Source organism: Mastomys coucha, unplaced genomic scaffold (assembly GCF_008632895.1).
Source record: "Mastomys coucha isolate ucsf_1 unplaced genomic scaffold, UCSF_Mcou_1 pScaffold15, whole genome shotgun sequence".
Lineage (NCBI taxonomy): Eukaryota > Metazoa > Chordata > Mammalia > Rodentia > Muridae > Mastomys > Mastomys coucha.
Window position 1 is genome coordinate 148,500,892 of NW_022196897.1, and position 20,691 is coordinate 148,521,582.

A 20,691-nucleotide genomic window follows, 5' to 3' on the forward strand; every position below is an offset into this window, starting at 1 on the left:
GAGGAGTGGGAGGGGAGGAGGAGGGGAGAAGGAAGAGGAAGAAGAAGAGAAGGAGGAGGAGGGAGAGGAAGAGGAAAAGAGGGCAGAGGGAACCAGAAGAGGGATGTTGACTATGGCATGAAGTTGGGAGGAGAATGGAAACACTAAGGAGGAAGTTAGTGGTAACAAGTGGGTAGCTATGATCTAACGACGTTGTATTCATAAATTATCAAAGAATAAATTAAAGTTGTTAAATACATATTATTACATATTATAATTCTATTCCTAAGAAGGTCTAGAAAGGGTAAACCTATTCTATAGTGCACAAAATCAGGTCACTGGTTGCCTATGGAGGAAGGCCTGCCAAGAGGCCTGAGGGGATAGGTGATGGAAATGTACTCTACACTTGTATCAGAGGCATGGTGATATGGATATGCACTTAACTCAGAACTCAAAACTGTATACTTACAAAATGCCATTCCCTAAATATAACTAAAGCTGAGATTTGAATGCAATAGCAAAGAAAATTCCTTGAGTCAAGATCCTAGCTTGGACTCTTGCTGTGTCTCTTCCTGACTGGGTAGCCTCAGGTAGGCCCATGAACACGCCCGAGCCTTGGTTTCGGGCTCTTCTCAGACCTGGAGATGATACATACCACAGACCTAGGAAAGGAGCAGGCCTACAATAAACAGCTACTTTTATGACTGCTGCTGATTAATAATAATGAGAAGTAATATTCTGAATAACAGCTTCAGTTCTCTCCCTCGTGTTACTGGGGACATTGGGCACCACTAAAGGTGCCTCGCCACAAGCTTTCTGAAAACCCACACATATTGCACCATGGCCTACAAGCGTTTTAATGTTACGCTAGAAGAGATGACCCAAAATGAACATCAAATGTATGTAGATTAGAGGATTCATGTTTACATAAGAATATGGCTCATGCGATCTCAGATTAAATTCAAACCTGAGCATTGCTGACAGGTACCATTTCCTTCCCAAGGAATTGGATTTTTAGTCTACATAACTCCGTGGGGATTTTATCTATATTGTTACCCAGGGTGCAATTTCTCTAATAAGGTCATTAAGAGTGGGAAAAGGAACTGCAGGCTCGCTAATCTCTTTGTGTTAGTTTTTTCCTAAGAGCGTCTTTCTCTAGGGATGAGACATCGGTCAGCAGGGCAAATTTCAAAGGTGTAGCAATCTAGTTTAGGTGATTTTGAAGACTAAAACCAGAGAGTTCTTCTCGCTTTGGTTACTACCTTCCACATTCAGAAAATTGCTTTGCAGAAAACTGTTCGTTTCTGTTTAGGCTTACAAATAATTTCCCCTGAGAAGAGCAAAGGTGAATTCTAGTTTCTAGACTCTCCCTAGAATTGAGATTCGGTGTGAAGTTGCAGAAGATTGAACAATGGTGGTGCCTGGGATCTGAAATGGATGAAAAGATCCAAGAAGCAAAGAGCAAGAAGTCACAAAGACTCATCAACCCACCTGTCAGTAATTGCCTCAAACCATCCTCCATCTGGGGAACAACCTTGTCCCACATTTACTCCAAGAGAGAGCCAACTCCCCCTGCTACACACCACCCTAGTTTCATCCCAGTGTGTTCTGAGCCTGAGGACGGATCAATTCAATGTCATGAACTCTCTCCCTTTCGGCAGAAATATCCCAGTGCTATTATTCCACAATGAGAGCTACGAAATGGACAGGCTCCTAAAGACATACAGGAGGCGCCAAAGAAAAGAAGCAGAGCTGATTACCTGGAGAGGTGGTGCTGAAACACGGCCCCTCCACCTCACAGGAAGTCCTGTTAACTTGTCTTCTGGACACGCAGTAGGCTGTTTCTCAGAATCCCAGATGCATAAGAAGATTTCATAATGGCACAGCTAATGTAAACCTCTGACTCACTTGAGGAGATGGCCAGGACAAGGACCTGAGTTTGATCCTCAGGACCCACATAAGAATCCAGACATGACGGTACCATGCTTTCATTCTCAGCATTGAGGAGGCAGGCACAGACAGATCTCAGAGGCATCCCATGATGCCAGCCTTATCTAATTTGTGAAACTCAAGCCATTCAGAGACCATGTCTCAGAAAATATTGTAGGTAATTCCTAAAGAATAATACCTAGGGGCTAGAGAGATGTCTCAGCGGGTAAGAGCATTGACTGCTCTTCCAGAGGCCCTGAGTTCAATTCCCAGCAACCACATGGTGGCTCACAACCATCTGTAATAGGATCTGATGCCCTCTTCTGGTGTGTCTGAACACAGCTACAGTGTACTCCTATACATAAAATGAATGATTCTTTTAAAAAAATGATCCCCATGGCTTTACTTTGGCCAACATGTGCACACACAATGCATTACGATGACTTCACCAATGTACCCATCTGTGTAATCATCCCCTACAAAGCTCCACTGAACGAGTTCAAAATAAAGATAAAGAAAAAAAATAATACAATGTAGCCCACTTACTCAAAAATTTTTTAATCAAATCCTCTTCGAGAGGTCCGAAAGCTGCTGTGAACTCTGTGGGTGCTTCTACCCCCCCCCAACACACATCACTCTCAAGTAGGTCTTCTAGAAACTGAGAGCTGACAGGAGCTGGCTGGTGCCAAACAAGAAGCCTACACATCCTAGGCCACCTCTGGGAATGCTTCAGTCACCTTCCACTGCCAATCAGGAGGCATTTAGTGTGGGTTTGCCAGAGTCTCCCCAGGAAAGAGCTAATGGGAAGTGTCAGGTTTCAACAGCCAGGAAAAAACTTGCCTTTGCCTGAGAAGACAGAGTTACTTCCAGACTTGTCCCATGGCTGAAGGTGGTCCCTCCGTCTAGAACCAAAACCGCCTCTCCTCCTGAACCTGCACCTAAAGAGCTATGGTGAAGGTTGAAAGCAGCAAAGAGAACGCCCATCTCCCTCTTCCCTCTTGCATCTCCATCCTAAGTACACAGCAGACTCACTAGCCAGGATGAGTGAGGCTTCAAGCACCCTCCATGTTCTGATGGCTTCAGACTCTCCATGTTTTCTTAGGATGACTACGATAACTCACCGCATGATGACAGCTCTGGTTCCACCCAAACCTACGACTTCAGAGTCTTCCACAGATGAAGGAAGAAAACGAAAAGAACACCGCTAGAATTTATGGCCCAGGCTGATGAATTTATGACCCAAGCCTAATTAGTGATGCATTTATTTAACTTTCACCCACATTGCACTGGCTAGGATACTTTCTATGACTAACAACAAGAGAGTCAAGGAAAATAATCTTATGGGGCCTTAAAGGAGAGCAGGAAATGATCCAGTGGTCAAAGTTCTTGCCACACAAGCCACACAAATGCCGATGACCACAGTTTGATGGGAAGAAAAAAAAAAAAAACAACTCCCAAAAGTCACCCCCTGGCATCCAAGTGTATGGTGTAACAGGCATACACCTGCATATAGATGCCTAAACAGAGATATACACACACTAATAATAATACAGAATAATAAATAAAAAAATTTAAAAGAAGCATGAAGTGGATTTTGGTGACCACATATGATGGTAGAATAAAGATGTCCCCTGTAAAGCAGTTAGCTGGCCTGTAAGGACCAGATGCAAAGATATGTTGGTCGGAAAATAAAAGCTCCCAGCCGTCTATGTAGGGGAAATATTCCCTGAGCAAGTGAGTCAGGAATCTGACTGTGTGCCATCTGTGGCTGTGGAGGGTGGACTGTACAAGTCAAAACTAAGCCATATGAAAGGAGAGACACATGGAGGAGGTTGACCAGGAAGAGGCTAGCAACCAGGATGCAGGTTGTGTGGTCTGATGGGTTCATGCAGACCCAGGAGCTTACAGTCAGTGAGCATTCATTTTACAGACAGGGGGTCACAGAGGTACAGAGAGGTAAATTAATTTGCAAGTCCCACACCTAGCAGGCTGGCAGGCAAGAGAGCTGGGACTGGAATACTTCTCCCTGACTGTCACACCCAGACTCCTGTGTCTCCTTTGTACATCTTCTACATCTATAAAAGTTTGGGCCTTGAAAAAAAAGTTATTAACAGTCTGAGAGGGACATCCACCAGACAAAAGCCGAACATGTACAGGTGCCTGTGTGAGATACAAGGACAAAGACATTCAAGGCCCCATCACCGTCTTTGTCACCCAGACGGCTCCCTGCTCATGCAAAAAGAACTCACTCCGTTTGCATCCATAAACTCTTTTTATTTGTCCCCAGAGGCCTTTCTGTCTCCTCCTTGATCTCTGTGAGTTACAACTCTTTGAGAAAGTATGCTATAGACAATGAACTTGTCTCTTTATGTCCCTTAGAGTGAGATGAGCCCAAGAACTGCAGAAGTGTATGAAATGGCCCGCTCTCCATCACTGCTAGAGATATCCCTACGTTGGCTCTCACCCTGAGGAACCCTGGAAGCTCATGTACACCTGAAAGGAAACACTGGAATTCCCCTCTCCGCCTCCTAGCCTTTGCAGCTGAGGCCAGAGTTACCTCCCCAGGGTCACTTCTGGGTAAGCATCCTTCTACGGTCATCTCCCTTCCCCGAGCTGACCCCTTTCTATCTTTCCATACCTAAAGCCACTCCTACTGTTTCATGTGAGTCATGTGACAGATGCAGAGTGGCAAAGGTTAGAGAAGTGTGGAATCAGGCAGAGACTCCGAGAGCAAGGTGCACAATGGCAGCTATCAGCGAGGCTAGAGAACTAGCTCGGACCTATTGCCTCTTTCTGCTGCTTTGCTGGAACGTAGCAAAAGACATACCAGTTGCTCACTCACTTCCGATGGCTTTTCTGAACTACAGTGAAACAGCTCTGCTCAGTGATTCTGGCAGGTACTCAGCGACCTACGGAGCCTGAAATATTTACTCTTTGACTCTATATAGGAATGTTTGCTGAGTCCCATTCCACAGCAATAAAGAGCCAGACTCCCTTTGAACAAATGTACGTACACCTACAATCACAGCAGAACTAGTCACAATAGCCAAAACGTGAAAGCAGCCCAAGTGTCCATCAATGGATGAACATATTGTGATATATGCATGCAATGGAATACTATTCAGCCATAAAAATAAATGCAGCATTGATACATTCTGTGCCACAAATAGACCCTGAAAACCTTATGCTTAGTGAAAGAAGCGAGACACAAAAGGTCACAGGTGAATTATCCTATTAATGTGAAACCTCCTCAATAGGTCGAACCAGCCTGGGTGAAGGGAGTAAGGAGTGACTGCTTAGCACGCCCATGGTTCCCTTGTGGCATAATGCAAAGGCTTTGGAAGGGGACAGAGGTGGCAGCTACACACATTGAGAATGTACAAGATGCCACTACATTGCTTGTTCGAAATGATTATTTTATCTTATGTGAACATCACTGCAATACAATTTTATAACTTAAAAAAAAATAAAGCCTTTTCTTTTTTTCAAAAAAAATGCAGTCATTTCTGTGAATTTAAGAAGGAATAATGGCATGCTCCAAGACTAGGTAGCTTGCAGGCAAACTGAGCAACGCTATCAATAGGGTGGTCCTCTATGACTCTTGGCACCAAGGGGGGAAAAAAGGCAAGACCATGAACAGAAATTAGAAATCTAGGAGGGAAGTCAGGCCAGTCTGGGATGTGCTGAGTTTGTTTGCCTGTGGGACAACTCAGGGAAATATTAGCAGTTGTCGCTGTCACACAGAAATGCAGAGGCAGAGGCAGAGGCATAGCAGCTATCCTAAGGGAGATAGTGCTGTCACAGTTGGAGAGGAAGAACTGGGGGATAATATTAAAGAATCCCTGTCATTACAGGGCATAGGTGTAAAAAACAAACAAAAAAGAAAGAAATAATACCAAAGGTGTAGGGCAGGGACAGGAGAAACCAAGAGAAAAGAGCCACAGAAAGGGTGTGGGTAACAGAAAAAGCTGAGAAAACATGAAAGAGGAGACTGAGGAGAAGCAGCATCAGGAGTGGGAGAAGAAGGAAGAGAGCAGGAAGAGAAGGAGGAAGACCGAATCTACAAAAAACGCAAAGGGAGATAGAGAAGAAGAGAAGAAAATAGAGGAGAGAAGCAGGAGAAGGAAGAAGAGGAGGAGCAGGAGAAGGAAGAAGAGGAAGAGGAGGGGGAGGAGGAAGAGGATGAGGAAGAGGAAGAGGAAGAGGAGGAGAGGGAGGAGGAAGAGGAGGAGGAAGAAGAGATATGGGAAGGGTGGAACTGGGAGCAGTTCATAGCATTAAAAGCTACAAAGATAAAGAGGGAGAGGAGGAGGTGGGAGAAGAGAAAAGGGAATAGATGAGAACGGAGAAGAAAGGGAAGAGGTGAAGGGTAGGAGAGAGAAAGACAGTGGAAGAGTCAGTGGAGGTTGGTGAAGAGAAGCAGAAAGAGGAGGAGGGAGAGGGGCGAAAGGTCCCTGGGTGCGCAGGATGGCAGTCAGCTCGACCTCTGCTGCCTGGTTCTCCTCCTTTTGTTCTCAAGATCTGAGGCTTCTAGATAAGTGAGGCCATCCATCATGAAGCCGCACACATGGGTAAAATACTGATGCCAATCAGCACACACAGAACTAAGACTCCAAAGATGTGAGCCCTGCTTTCCCCTGACACTAAGCCCCATGTATAGAAAGTCAAAACAGCCGGCCCCCTCCACAGGCTGAGACCCAACCACAGCCCTGGATACTCACTGTCTTCCTTGAACACACCTGACAGAAATTTCTGACCCAGACACATTCATGCATACCAGTGAACATCAACCCAGTCAGTGCATTTCACTGTCAAGGCACGATGCCACGTCACCCTGAGCCTTCTGGCATCCTTAGCTACCTACTGGACAGAGCAATAACCATGTCTATCTGTAGCAACAAGTCCCCCACATTAGTGTGAGAATGATAACATTTGGAGAATAATAGCAAATTGATTCCTTGGAAACAGAATGAATTTTACCTGTCATGATTACCGTAAATGGGAATTCAAAAGGGGCTGTAATAAATAATATAACCATATTATATTTATTCACCCTTGATCTATCCTTTATAATATTAACTAAGGAGAGAAGCACCGTGGAGTGGGGGAGAATTATTTCTGGTGTGACAGGGAAAGGGCTCTGCTGGGGAGGGGGCAGTGCTTCACGAGAGACGGCAGAATGTCTTTTAGCAAAGGCAAGTTTGTAATGAGTATCAGGCTGACTTTTTAAAATAAGAGTTATTCAGGTGTGAAATGGGTTCCCCCAGAAATGAGGTGGGAGTCCCTCAGCTTCTTGGAGGCCATAATAATGGGTTAGTCATGTATGACAGCTTGCATAATGGTTACTCCAGTTTAGGAGGCTCTGGGCAGCCTTCTTGTGATTTATACAATATCAATTGGAAAAGGATCCTGGTTTTGCCAGGGTAAAAAATGTTTTGGAAATCCAGGCTCATTGCAGTCTCTTGCAAGGCAAGCACTTCTCACTAACTTGCAATCCACCAGCCCCAGAATATGTTCTCATAGAAGGGCTTTAGAATCGCCTGTGGCCCTCAAAGACAAACAGACAAATCACACTTAAAGACACGTGTCCACAGTCATCTCTTCATCATAGAACGTGTGTTTCTATGTCACACTATGCCTCCAACCCTAAGTAAGAGGCACAACAATGCTTCTTCATTGCCTAAAATATCTTGACTAGTAAGTGACTGTCCCTAACCACTACCACTAAGAGTTCATTCCTGCCCCCTCCTCCTCCAAAGCATCTCTACCACACACCACTAGCCAAGATTGGGGAACGGGGAGATAGGACCAAAGTCGGACCCAGTGTGGTTCATGGTACAGTCTGTCATGGGCTCAGACCAAAGTTGGACCCAGTATGGTTCATGGTACAGTTTGCCATGGGCTCGGACATAGCAGAGCACAGAGCCAAAGCTGAGCCTTTACTTATCATCTGCCCTGCCCTGCCCCGCCCCGCCCTGCCCTGCTCTGCCTCTTTCTCCAGCTCTCTCCTTATAGGCAAGTCCAACCTTCTGATACTGTAACAAGACATCATTTTCTATAAAGTTCACACTCAAAAACATGCTATCGAGTTACAGAACATCCTCCCCACCCCACCCCCCAATCTCAATGTTGTAAGAAGTGTTATAGTATTCACAGCTCTCCCCAGCTGCGCACAGCTGCAGGCTGGAGATGCATAGGAGAGTGTGGCGGATCAGGGGTAATCCCCATACCAAAAGCATCCATTTCATTTGGGAGTTTCTGAGGTGCATAAATCTCAAGTGCAAGTCCAGGCTTGCTGGACCACAAATTCTGAGGGGTGCGCAGTAATTTGTGCTCAAGCCAGCCCTCCAAACAACTCTCCTACCTGATGGAATTTTGAGGAAAAAAAAACGCACAATGCAATTTTAGTGGAAGCCTTTCCAGCTGGACCTCCACCTCAGGTTCTGCTCCCACAGAATTGGACCCATGAAGAGAAACCACACACACACAAACACACACACACACACACACACACACACACACACACACCTACCTGTTCTTAGTCATGTATGTTACTGCACAGGTGTAATCCAGCAAGTAGGATGTTAAGGCCAATGCCAGCTTGAGCCTGTCTCATAATAGGAAGAAAAAAACCATAATGCCTTTAAACGGACTCTGTGCTTTTCCCACAGTGCCTCTTGAAACTCATGTCTTTCCCAACCTGACCTAAGAGGCAACACTCCATATGAGTGGTTACCATTATCTCTATTACACTTGCTTTATTATTTTATTTTGCTATTTTTTAGCATGTTTTTTACTTTTTATTGATTCTTTGTGAGTTTTACATTCTTCACCCCAATTGCAATCATCCCCCCATTCCATTGTATCTGGACTCTACTTTTGTACTCTTCTCCTCAAAAGAAAATGAAAAAATAAAAACAAAAATAAAAATAAACAAAACATAAAAACATCTCATCGTGGAAGCTGTAGTGTGCCACATGTCCTACACTACACCCTTTTGTCCACACGCCTTTATTTGCAAATGTTCTTGGCAATGAGTCATTGGCCTGGTTGGAGGCATCTGGCTTCTGCTATGCTATATCAGTCCTGGATCCTCACAGGACTCCTCTCGGATATCCTGCTGTTCCCCTGTATCATGGAGATCCTTCAGCTTTGGATCTACAGAACCAGCCCTTTCATGTGCTCCAGCAGTCCACAGATGCGGTAGATGTTGGGGTAGACCCACTCAAAGCCCTAAATCTTGGCCTGGGTGGTAGCTGAGTTGGTCATCCCCCATTCCTCCCACACTCACACCAGCCAGCAAGGGGCAGGACCATTTCTCATCCACACCCATGCCACCCGAGCCAGCTCTACCGAGCTGCCCAGTCAAGGTGTAAGGCCTTCTCTACCAAGTGTTGCAATCAGTGAGAGGTGGGGCTTTTCAGAGTGCCACAGCAAGTGAGAGGTGGGGCCAGCTCTGCACAATCCTTGAACATCAGCACGGTTCCAGGAGGCAGCCCAAAGCAGGGGCATCCGCATGATCTTAGTGGTCATATGAGCCACCCACATCCGAGCATCACAGACCCTTGCTACTGCATGGCTACAGACCCAGACCTGGCCCTTGGGGGCAGCATGAGCTGGGACCTCACCATATCCTCAGGTGGCAGGGCAGGCTCCTCACATCAGACTGTTCCTCTCTACCCTCATGTCTCCAGCTCTACCTCTCTGTAATGCTCAAACTGCTATGCTTTTCTTCCTCCCATCTCTCCCTCACAAATTTGTATAGTATAGTGGCGGGCCTCTCCATATTGTTTCTGTTTTGTGTTACATTGTGTCTTTGAGATAGACTCTCGTCACTTCACTTTGTAGCCCTGGCTAGCCTGAAACTTTCTTTGTAACCCATACTGGATTTGAACTCACAGAGATCCACCTGCCTCTCACTCCCACATGCCTGGAGCACAGGTGAGGACCACTCCACACACCTGGCCATAACATACATTCCCTTTATAAATTATTTCTGGCATCCCAACCTAACCTATGTGGACCAGTCCAGGCACACAGAGCAGCAGTTAAGATGATGAGGCCCCTGGGACGGACACTGACCACCCCTCATCTCTGTATACAGAGCTGGCAATCACTGAGGCTTGAGTTGGGCTAAAGAGAATCAACCCTGTCAGACAGACTCAGAGGTGAAATTCACCCCATGAAGAGCCTAAGAAACAATCCTTACAAGTTAGTATAATGGCATGGTATATGTTATGGCTATGGCTTTAATTGTGCGAGGAGGAGAAATGCAGCAGAAACTGGTTACTCGTCCACCTGATAGCCATGCTAAGCCAGGAAGCTTGAAGATTAATAAGGCTTGTAATTTTATGCCAGCCTCTATAATTGCAGGCACCATCTTTAGTCACTCAACACCTCAGGCCTGACACTTGGTTCAAATACTTGCCTTGTCTCCTCTGCCCAGACATTATGTTTTTATTTTTTTAATTAAAGAATCAAGTTGAATGCGAAATAAAAACAAACACAAAATAAAACTGGGCTGCAAACCCGAGGCACTAGAAGGGGGAGTCATTTCCAACCCCCATTAGCTAGTTGCTCTCAAATTATCCATGTAGAAAATTGCCCAAACTTTTCTACCCAAACTGCATTTGTTTCTGATTTTTAAACTGAGTTCCGTTCCTGATTTCTCTCCCTTTCCCCAGAGTTTCTATCTTTAGGAAATATGGAGCCCGAGTTCTATAATTTGCACTTCATTTGAACGCTAATGAAAAGAAGTGCTCCCTTCCCCTTCCAACTATTTCCTCAGTCAATTAAACAAATCCTCTAAGTGGAGTGTGTGAAGTGATTTGTGTCCGCGAACTTCATTAGTACTTCATTCTGGAATTTGTAATTTCTTAAGCCCACATCCTTTTAAGTTTCCACCAAGCACAAAAAGAAAAAAATGGCCCCAACGAGGTCCCTCACCATGGGATCAAGCAGGACCAGATCTAAAAAAGTCAAAAGGGACTTCTGGAACCACCTATGTGTTCAAAAAGGCTTCCGAGGCACTCTGGCTGCCAACTAATGCCCCTTCGGGTCCACAGAAAGGGCCGAAGCAAATAGCAGGTGCTTACTTCCTGAACTAATAGTTGTCAAATTACATTGTAGACACCAGGGGTAAGACACCAAGTCAAATAAAGAAGAAAACGAAAGCAGGTACTGAGAAACAATGGCTTTTATTTTCGGTATTTTTCAATATTAAAAACATGACGTAAGTAAGGTAGGTCTTATTTGATATACGTTCATCTCACCTTAGTGTAGCATGTTTCCATAGTTTCAAAAGTACTATCACGTGTCTGTTCCTTACTGTACTGTCTAGGTGAGGGTGCCTTCTAGATCCTTCTGCACTGAAAAAAACTGGAGGGTAGCTTATTGTTCTAAATGTATCCAGTGCCAGTATACAAACATACAAATGTATCCAGTGCTAATGTACAAACATACAAATGTATCCAGTGCTAATGTACAAACACACAAATGTATATAGTACTAGTATACAAACATACAAATGTATCCAGTGCTAATGTACAAACATAGTGTTTCTGTGGTTTCATAATTTTACAAAGAAGTAGTAATTAATGGCAAAAATGAGTAAAGTGTTCTTCAAGAATGTCGATAACAGAAAAATGTTGAGCAACTCCATAATAGATAGGGCTATAATTGACTTAAGCAAGCCTTTTAATAAAACCTGCCAGTACATTTATTACTTCATATTGCATTGCTAAATAAAAGCTCAATGAAACAAAATTGTGTAACCTTTGCTAATGACCGTATGTTCATTCCTGGTACAAAAGAAGTGCTTTTCTTAAAGTTTGGCTCTCTAACAAGATAAATCTTCAAATGTGGGAAATGAAGCCAGTCTACTCGTTGGCAGCCTGTGTTGGGTTTCTGAGCCATCACTTGACTGTACTCTGCAGGAAGGCAGCATTATGTGAATACTTATTATCCATGCAGTTCTTGGCAGAGATCCACAGGGTTTGTGCCACACATGTATCCACTTGCTTAATGTGTTGCAGCTATTCAGTCACAGAACCCTGGTCCCATTCTGTCAGTCTACTCTCTCCATTCCCAGAGGACCTTACTGATGTCATTTTCAGAACTTTCTAGAAGCCAAAGTAAGAACGCTGAACAAGATTTTTTTTTAATTATTTATTTATTATTTGACACTTTGACATGGTATGTTATATATTCGGGATGGACTTGAATCCAGTGTGGTTGGGGATGACCTTGAACTTCTCATTCTTCTGCCTTCACCTACGAAGTGATGAGATTACAGACATGAGCCACTGTTCTCACTGTATGTGGTGCTGAGGCTCAAACCCATGGCTTTCTGTACACTAGGCGGGTCCTCTACCACCTGAGCTGTTTCTAACAGGGGCTTTCAGTGTCCAGAATCTGTATCACCAAGTGGGCTAAATGTGATCCTTAAATCAAGTATCAGGTTGGCAAAGCCACTAGAAAACAGAAGAACAGCTTTCTCCATCATGAAATCCCCACTCTTAGAAGGAAAGTACCCTCACAAGATCCTCTCTACACAACCAAAGCTTCCGGAGAAAATGAGCTGATGTTCTGCCTCCAACATTGAAAGCACACATCCCACTCTGCCCCCTCCCCAGAGCTTTTTCATGGCCTCATCCCAGCATGGGGCCTCTGGGGAGATCCATGCATGGATCCAGAAAATAAACAGCCAGCCCTTAATGAGCAGTGTTTTGTTTTCCTCCAGGCCATTGTCCTGGTTTTTTTTTTAGCACCAAACAGTGAAGATGTATCAGCATCCTAAGACCACTGCCTAATTAAAAGAAAGTTGTAAGAACTAGCTTTCTCTTGGGATTTCTCACCAAAGTACAAAAGTCCCTAAGCTGAAAAACACACATTTTCTTAAGAAGGGACCATGGGATTGTATAGTCTCAAGTGCCTATGGTCTTTTCTATCTCTTCTATCTAAAGAGTTCTCTCCAGCAGAGACCCAGACCTGGAAGTCTGGAGCTCATCGGAAGGCTGCAGGCAGCATGCACTGCCAGAGCAGCAGCAGCAGCATGGTGGCTCACAGTTTCTACTGCGATTCATTATGCAAGCAGGCTATGCTCTGATAAGCTTTCATCCGCTTCGCTTCTACCCCACAGGCTGCTGCATCTCCGGAATGGAGCTGCGGTTCCTTCATGAGACACTCTAGCAATCTCCCAAGTGAAATGCCTTGCCCAACTGGGCATCATTCTTAGTTAACATGAAGTCCTTCAATTAGAAGTGAACAGAGAACAAATACCCATTACTTGGGCCATTCTTTTGATTAAACCAACAGTCACATCATAGGCTAAGTCTGTGTGGACCAAGGGAAGAACTAATAACCAAGATCTGAAATGGAGAGCACACTGCAGAGTGCAGAAAAATAAATATGTGGAGACTAAACTGCTAACAGAACAGGTGTGCACACAATCAGTATTCTGTAAGCCTTTACTCAAAATGTCAATAGGTTCTTTGTGTTCCCTTTTAAAACAAGAAATGCCAGTTGCCACATCTCAAGGCAGGGGCTGAAACCTCTTCCTCATTGCCTAGGACTCCAGAAAATGTTTTACAGAGTTAAAGAGTCTCTAACCAGAGGTTTAATAACACCTAACTTATTCAAAATTTCTATGCATACCATCTATCTTTCTTATCTTTGTGTGTGTATGTATGCATGTATATATGTATGAACATGTGTTCATGTGTGTTCATATGGGCATATACATGCCATGCCATACATGTGGAAAGTCAGAGGACAACTCAGCTCTTGATCTTCTCCTTCTATCTTGTTTGAGACAGGTTTAAGGGGACAGGTTAGCTAGGAACACAAGCTTCTGGGGACTCTCCCTCCCCAACCTGCCCACTACAGACGAGTACTATGGGGTCCAGTTTTTCCATGAGTTCTAGGGATCCCAGGTCCTCATGCTTGCACAGGAGGTACCTCACCCACTGAGCCCCGTCCTCAGTCCTCTATCGTAGAGCTTCAGTCTCCTGTTCAAAACTTATTTCTTGACCTAGCATCAGGAGATGGTGGTAATTTTTTTCCCAGTTTCACTGACAAGCTAACAATGACCACGTACAACCAAAGCCTCTCACTCCTGGGTCAACATGCACTGCCTTTTAGCTCTATGCATAACCGCTCTCTTTTTGCCTTCCTACTTCTTAATGATCCTGAGAGTTCAGTCTTTAGGTTCCTGGAGTCTAGCATTAAATTCTATGATTCAGATTCTGAGAGACAAAAATAAAATGGTCATATGTGATAGTGTTGATTAGTGGGATATTTATATATTTAATAGAATTTGATCTCTTTATCTTCATTTTAAAGGCAAGCCAAAGTCTCTCAGGAAAGGTTAACACTAATGAATGTGCTTTTTATTTTTATGCAATCCAAAGCTAACCTCCTATTATGAGTATGTGGACCTTGATTACACAAGAAAAAATTCTTATGAGTATTATCAATTGTTCAAAGGAAAAAAATCTCAAAAAAAAGAAAAAGACTGAAAAGGGCACATTATGAAGGACACAATTCCAGAGGTACCTAAGGTCAGAAGCAAAGAGATAGAAATTTACAGCATTAGCTACCAGTATCCATTTTCTTCCTGCCTTTACTGCATCCTGGTACCACACCATTCAACTGGTTCCCCAAGGTCAAGGCTGCTGGACCATTTAATTCCTACACTTCCTACAAGAAAACACCCTGCCTCTACACAAGCCTCATCTTGTTCCTCTTCTCCCTGGGCTTTGGTCTTGACTCAATTTCTCTTTACAGCTAAACTTCCAGGCAGCCTCCCAAGGAGACTGATCACCCAGAGTGTCTCCAGAGTAGAGTCTTGAACCACAGGAGGTATTGTGCCCACACCGACGTGGAAAGCACAGGCTGAATGTACACAGCCAAAGGATGAGGTTCGGGATGCCAGGCATGGCTGGAACAGCTGGGCTGCTCTGGCCCTTGACACTCTCTAGACTGTATGACTCCATTCAATTCCTAGTGAAATTCAGCAAGGCTTGGTGAATATGCTTACCCTTGGTCTTAGTGAAGTGCAAGACCAAGGCGAACCTAGTGTTCATCACAACAGAAATACACTTTGGCTAAGCCCACAACTAAGGTTTCATGTGCACATGTGGCTCCAATCTTTGCAACAGCAGTGAGGCAGGTCTTGTGTAACCGATTTGCCAGCTGCTGATAGGATGCATAGCTCGAGTGATGACATATAAAGGTGAACTCAGGCAGAAATAGCCAAATCAAACACACACACACACACACACACACACACACACACACACACCGCTGTCAGTATGAGGAGCTAAGGTGGCCTAGAATATGGAAATATGGATGAAAATGCCTACCAGGCACTGTTTGTGACACCTGCTTCAGCCATCACTACCACCACATAAACTAAGAGCCCTTTTACTGAATCTATGACCTCAGCTTGAGAAAGTCCAAAGTACAGGAAGAAACTGGAAGTCCAGCGTCAGAGTTGCCCAGACCAATCCCCTACATGGAATCTAAAACGCACTGGTCCAGCTATGTTCCCTATCATTCCTGAACCTACAGAGTGGAGCGATGATAAGGACACCCAGCAACCTTTCTGTTGAGTTCACACTAGCCACAGACTATTCTCATCTCCTCTTGGGTTTGTAACTAAGCAACCTATAATGGTAGCAGCATGCCGAGCAGTGGGACTCTTTGCTATACCCACCTCCCCATCACGGCCCCCACCATTTGACCTAGGGAATGCCCACTTCACCTTTTTACCTCAACTCTTCAGGAACCCCCTCTCCCACTGCATGCTCCCAGCATATTCTTCTTCCAGACTCTCAGACCACTGTGATTTTCTGTGTGTGTGTGTGTGTGTGTGTGTGTGTGTGTGTACGCTTGTGTGTATGTGTGTATGTGTGTTTATTTAATGTCTATTCCTAACTTGACTGTAAGCCTCACAAGAGCAAAGAGGATATTGTGTCTACTATATCCTCTGCATAGTGTCTGGCACACAAATCTTCGTTGAACAACTGAGGGAACAAACCATAATTTTCATCTTCCCACCTATTCTATTTGTTGCTAGGAATTAAGAAGCCCAGCATCTGGTTTGGGCAACACTGTCATAGGAACATGGTCAGGGAACATGTCCAGTCTCCTTGACACTGACCCTCTCTGAGGTCTAAAGTGAGTCTATAAAGATGAGGAATCAGGCCTAGATGTTGGTGGCCAGCTCAGACCAGGCCTGGATGTCAGGGCAGGCTGCTACTCCTTTCCTGACTTCAGTAGTCAGATAACTACACCCAGCAGTGTTTGCTGTATTGCCTGAAGGCATTGCGAAACACACAAATTTGGAACAGGGGTTCCTGTTTTCACACACACACTCACTGTCTTAAATCAAATAACAAATGCAAGGTGGCAGGCAAGGCTGGCAAACAACAAACGCCATGTGGAATGGCACAAAAATCTAACGCAAACAAACCTTTCCCACTTAGGAATGATAAACGCTGCGGACCACAGCAGTGTAAACCATGAGCAGGCAGCCCCTTTAAAAATATAACCATCAATCTGTTGTTAAGCCCACAGCCAGTTGCAGTATTAATCACACTCTTCTGGCAAGAGAATCCATTTCCCAATAAAGTTTGAGTGGCAGGGAAAAGGCAGAGCCAACCGCCAGGAGATAAACCCTACTTGCAAGTGATCTAAGGGAAGCTGCTCTTCTGGCTGGCTGCTCTCTGGCCATCCTGCTGCTAGCACCAGACACATAAATACACATGCCATGCCACTTCCCCAACATCAGACTTCTACCATGGCAGAGCACTCTGCAGTTCTGTTCCTGCTCACTTCCCACAAGGTATCAATTTTGTACCTTTGAACATGGACTGCCCCTAGAAATTAGGAGTCCTTTCCCAAACACAGCCACCATCTGTACTTGCTCAGACTCTCTCCACTCCTCCCCCTTCCTTCCTCCCTCATCCTCTGTCATGTCCTCCTCCTATAACTTCTATCTTCTATTTCTATCTCTTTTCTCTCTTCTTCCCCTCTCTGCTTGTCCCTTCCTATCTGTGTCTCTCAGGCTCTCTACGTCCTATCTCTGTGTCCATGTCTCCCTCCCTCACCCCGCCTCTCGCTCACACACACACATACACACACACACACACAAACACATACACAAACATACAAAACACACACACACACACACACCTCCTGCCAGCCAGTTCTTATAATGTCACACCCATGATAGGAGTGGTAGGGTAAATCTCCACTTTTTATCTGTACTATTTCTTCACTTAAGTAGTTGTTAATGGACATCTTTCTTGCGTATGATTATTAGAATCTCCTTGACCGATATCACCACGAACTCTTCAGATATAAATGTACTATATTAAAATTGTACATTAATTTTTGGATGAATGATACCATTACATTATTGACTTTTTTCCTATCCATAAACATGGTCTAACTCTCCTCTTCTATAGGCCTTCCTTCATGGCGTTCAGCATTTCTTTAGGTAAATATCATGTAATTTTTGGTTAAGTTAAACCCTATAGTCATCATAGCAGTTGATACGGTAAATAACATTTAATGCATTTTCTCAAGGTATTATTGTGACACAGAGCTAAACTGCTCATTTCCATATTCTGTACTATCTGACATACTTGTTGAATTTACTGGTGCTAAAAAATGGCCTGATAATTCTTCCCCTTAAATTATAGCATGTAAAAATAAAACAGTTTTCCCTGTCCCTTAGATCTATAAAAACTTCTATATATTTATTTTATTACCTAATCCAAAAGCATCTCCATATATAGTGTGTGAAATCGTGACCATTCTTACTTCTTAACAAACTAATAAAAGAACGCTTCTAAAAATTTGTTCTTTTGGAAAGAAAATGATTTATTTCATCTTACAGATTACACAAAAGGAAGTCAGGACTGGAACTCAAAGCTGGAGCTGGAGGCAGGAACTGAAATGGAGGCCACAGTGGGGTGTTACCCGCTTGCTCCTCTTGGCTTCCTCAGTCTGTTTTCTTTCTCCCAGAAGATCTGCCCACTGTGGGCTGGGCCCTCCCACATCAATCATTAATCAAGAACAACTCCAACAGATGTGCCCATGGGCCAATCTGATGAAAACATTTTCTCAATTGAGGTTTCTCTTTCCAGATGACCTAGCTTGTGTCAAGCTGACAAACCAAGTACAATGACCCCTCCACCCACCCCCCACCCCGAATGAATTCCCGATTCTCCTCCCTCTGCCTCTTAAGGGCTAGAATTCCAGAAGATCATCACTGTGCCTGGCTAATAGTTCTCATTTCATCTGAGTTAAAGAATATTGTCTGAATGGGATCAACTATTAGAAATCAAGGACTTTCTAGCCTCACAAATAATTCTTTTTAAATTTTTTCCACATGTTCTCAAAAATAACTAGCTGTGTATAAAACTGTTTGACCATGCTACTGAATGCTTCTTAATATCTATTTCTTTATTTATTTTGCGTGAGGCTTGGGGTATATAGATAGCATAGTGAACAACTAAGTAGAGGTCAGAGACGATTGGCTATCTCTTTCTACCATGTGAGTCCCTGAGATCAAACTGAAGTCATTATATGTAGAGGTAAAGGTCCTTATGCAGAGACATCTTGCCAGCTCATCCAAGGCTTTTTGTTCTACTTTGTCTGCTTGATAGGTTTCCAAGAAGGGTATATTGAAATCTCTACCTAAAATGATAGATCGTCTATTTATTACTGTAATTCTTGCAATTACGTAGCTATGTAGTTTGCACTGTATTGGTTGTATTTTCTTATGACTGTTATATCTTCTTGGAACACCATACAATTGGGGCATTTCCAAAATAAATCATTGCTTTGTTTCTTTGCCTCAACTTTACCTCCGTCTGATATTGAAATTGCTAGACTTGTATTATTGTAGTTATTTTCCTAGAATGCCACTTTTAGCCCTTTATTTTCAATCTTGTTCTATTCTTGCATGCATGTGCCTCTGAGAAAAGCAAAAAGAAGAATGGCTGGAACTTTTGGTAAGCCAATTCAAAAGTGCCTGTGTCTTAATCAGTGAGACTAACCCTCTCATCCTGTAATCACTGATGTCATAGATTTGATTTATCCATCTTTTTTATGCTCTCTACTTATTATACAATTTTCTTTTTGCTTTCCTTCTCTTACTGAATAGAGAAATTTTTTCTATTTTTTTCATGTTGCATTTTCAAAAGATTTAAATTATGTATTACAATTTTCGTGGTTACCCTTAACTTAAGCCCAAAACTAATACTTGTCTTCCCACTTAATGGTAAGAGATTGCTCATAGTTATATAACCGAAATACTAAGACACAATACACAGATACTTTTCCTGCACTGTGATTCTGTGAAGAGACTTGAGCTCACACATTCGAACCGACAAGAAATGAAGTCCCAGTTATGACCCACCCTGACATCTCCAGGACTCTGTATAGAAGTGGTCAGCACACCATGCCTTGTTTAACACCCTGACTAGAACAAGAGTTTGCCTTATTACCCATTTTCAGGGTTGTTGTTGTTGTTGTTGTTGTTGTATTGTTTGTTGTTTGGACCTGTCCATTTTGGATTAAGAATATTGTTTCTCCACTGGACAGAATTCATGCCTGGCACTGTAAATCTGACCAAAACCCATGACTCAGATAGCCCTGGAGAGGAGAGAGCCTTCTACTGTTATTTTGCAAAATAGACAGAACATCAAACTGCCTTCTAAATATTCATGTTTACTCACATGGATCAGTGGTGTGATCAACTCTGCCATAGAAGTTTCAACCTTGGGAAATAGTTAATTCAGAGACCCACAATTGCTCAAAGTGCTAAGAATAAGTAACGGTTGAGGGCTCAGGCCTACATGGGACATCAATATCAGCATCCCCAAAGCCCTGGTAATGCCTCAGAAAAAGGCATAGAAAGCCTGCAAGATCAGGGAAGCAGGACAAGATGCTGTGAAATGCTGCCTTCTGGACGCAACACGGCCACCACAGTCTTGAACTCGCTACCTCTGTGACTGCCTGCACGAGATCAAGCCAATAAGATCAGTCAAATTCCAGCAGGCAGCACTTATTGGGCTCAGATGGTTATGATAAAAATGGAGAAGACGTGAAGAGGAGTGGGGGACATATTAATAAGTGTTACTCTTTATATACTGAAAATAAGTTGAGTCTTCAGAGACAGACAGACTGACTGACTGACAAGAACTGTACTATCTTGGAGAGATAGGAATGTTGCAAGTCCAGAGGGTAATCTGCCCATCTTGAGACAGTTCTAGCCCTCCAGAACAGCCATTCCTTGCCTACCTCTGTCTCAAAACTAACATCCTACGACTAATAGATTTTTAAAAATTGGGAATCTATTAACTTAGCAGACCACTAGCTTCCAACAACCCAAAAACAAAGACTGCCATCAGATAGCATCTTGGGCCTATAGAAGAGATGTCTCCACCTTGTTCTAGAACTGCCTCTGATGAATTTTAAACTTGCCTTTATTTGTGACTTTCTTTGTTCTGTAAACAAAACTATAAAACTTCATGAAACTGCTGCCATGCTGGAACATAGAATTTTGAGTAACCTAAGTCAAAATGCCTCCAGAATAAACTACCTCTTATTACTTTTAAGAAATGAAATAAAAACAAAAACTTAAGACTAGTATTTATTTTGGTAAATTTATTGAACTATAACTGATATGTCTATTTTAAATGAGCAAGTTGGTGGTTATTAGCCTTAGAGGGTGTCCAGCTGACACCACCACCACAGTGCAATTTC

General features: G+C 43.5%; 1 protein-coding gene across 22 annotated transcripts in view; it reads right to left on the reverse strand.

Annotated features, from left to right (window-relative positions):
* Ptprt (protein tyrosine phosphatase receptor type T) overlaps positions 1-20,691 on the reverse strand; it is a 1,176,099-nt gene that overhangs the window by 1,038,414 nt on the left and 116,994 nt on the right. The window contains exon 1 of one of the 22 annotated variants that reach the window (XM_031372646.1): positions 8,441-8,460. The exons of the other annotated variants lie outside the window; for them this stretch is intronic. The gene's annotated coding sequence lies outside the window, so the exon portion shown is untranslated. Of the gene's footprint in view, positions 1-8,440; positions 8,461-20,691 lie in introns of those variants that run through there. 22 annotated transcript variants of the gene reach the window in all.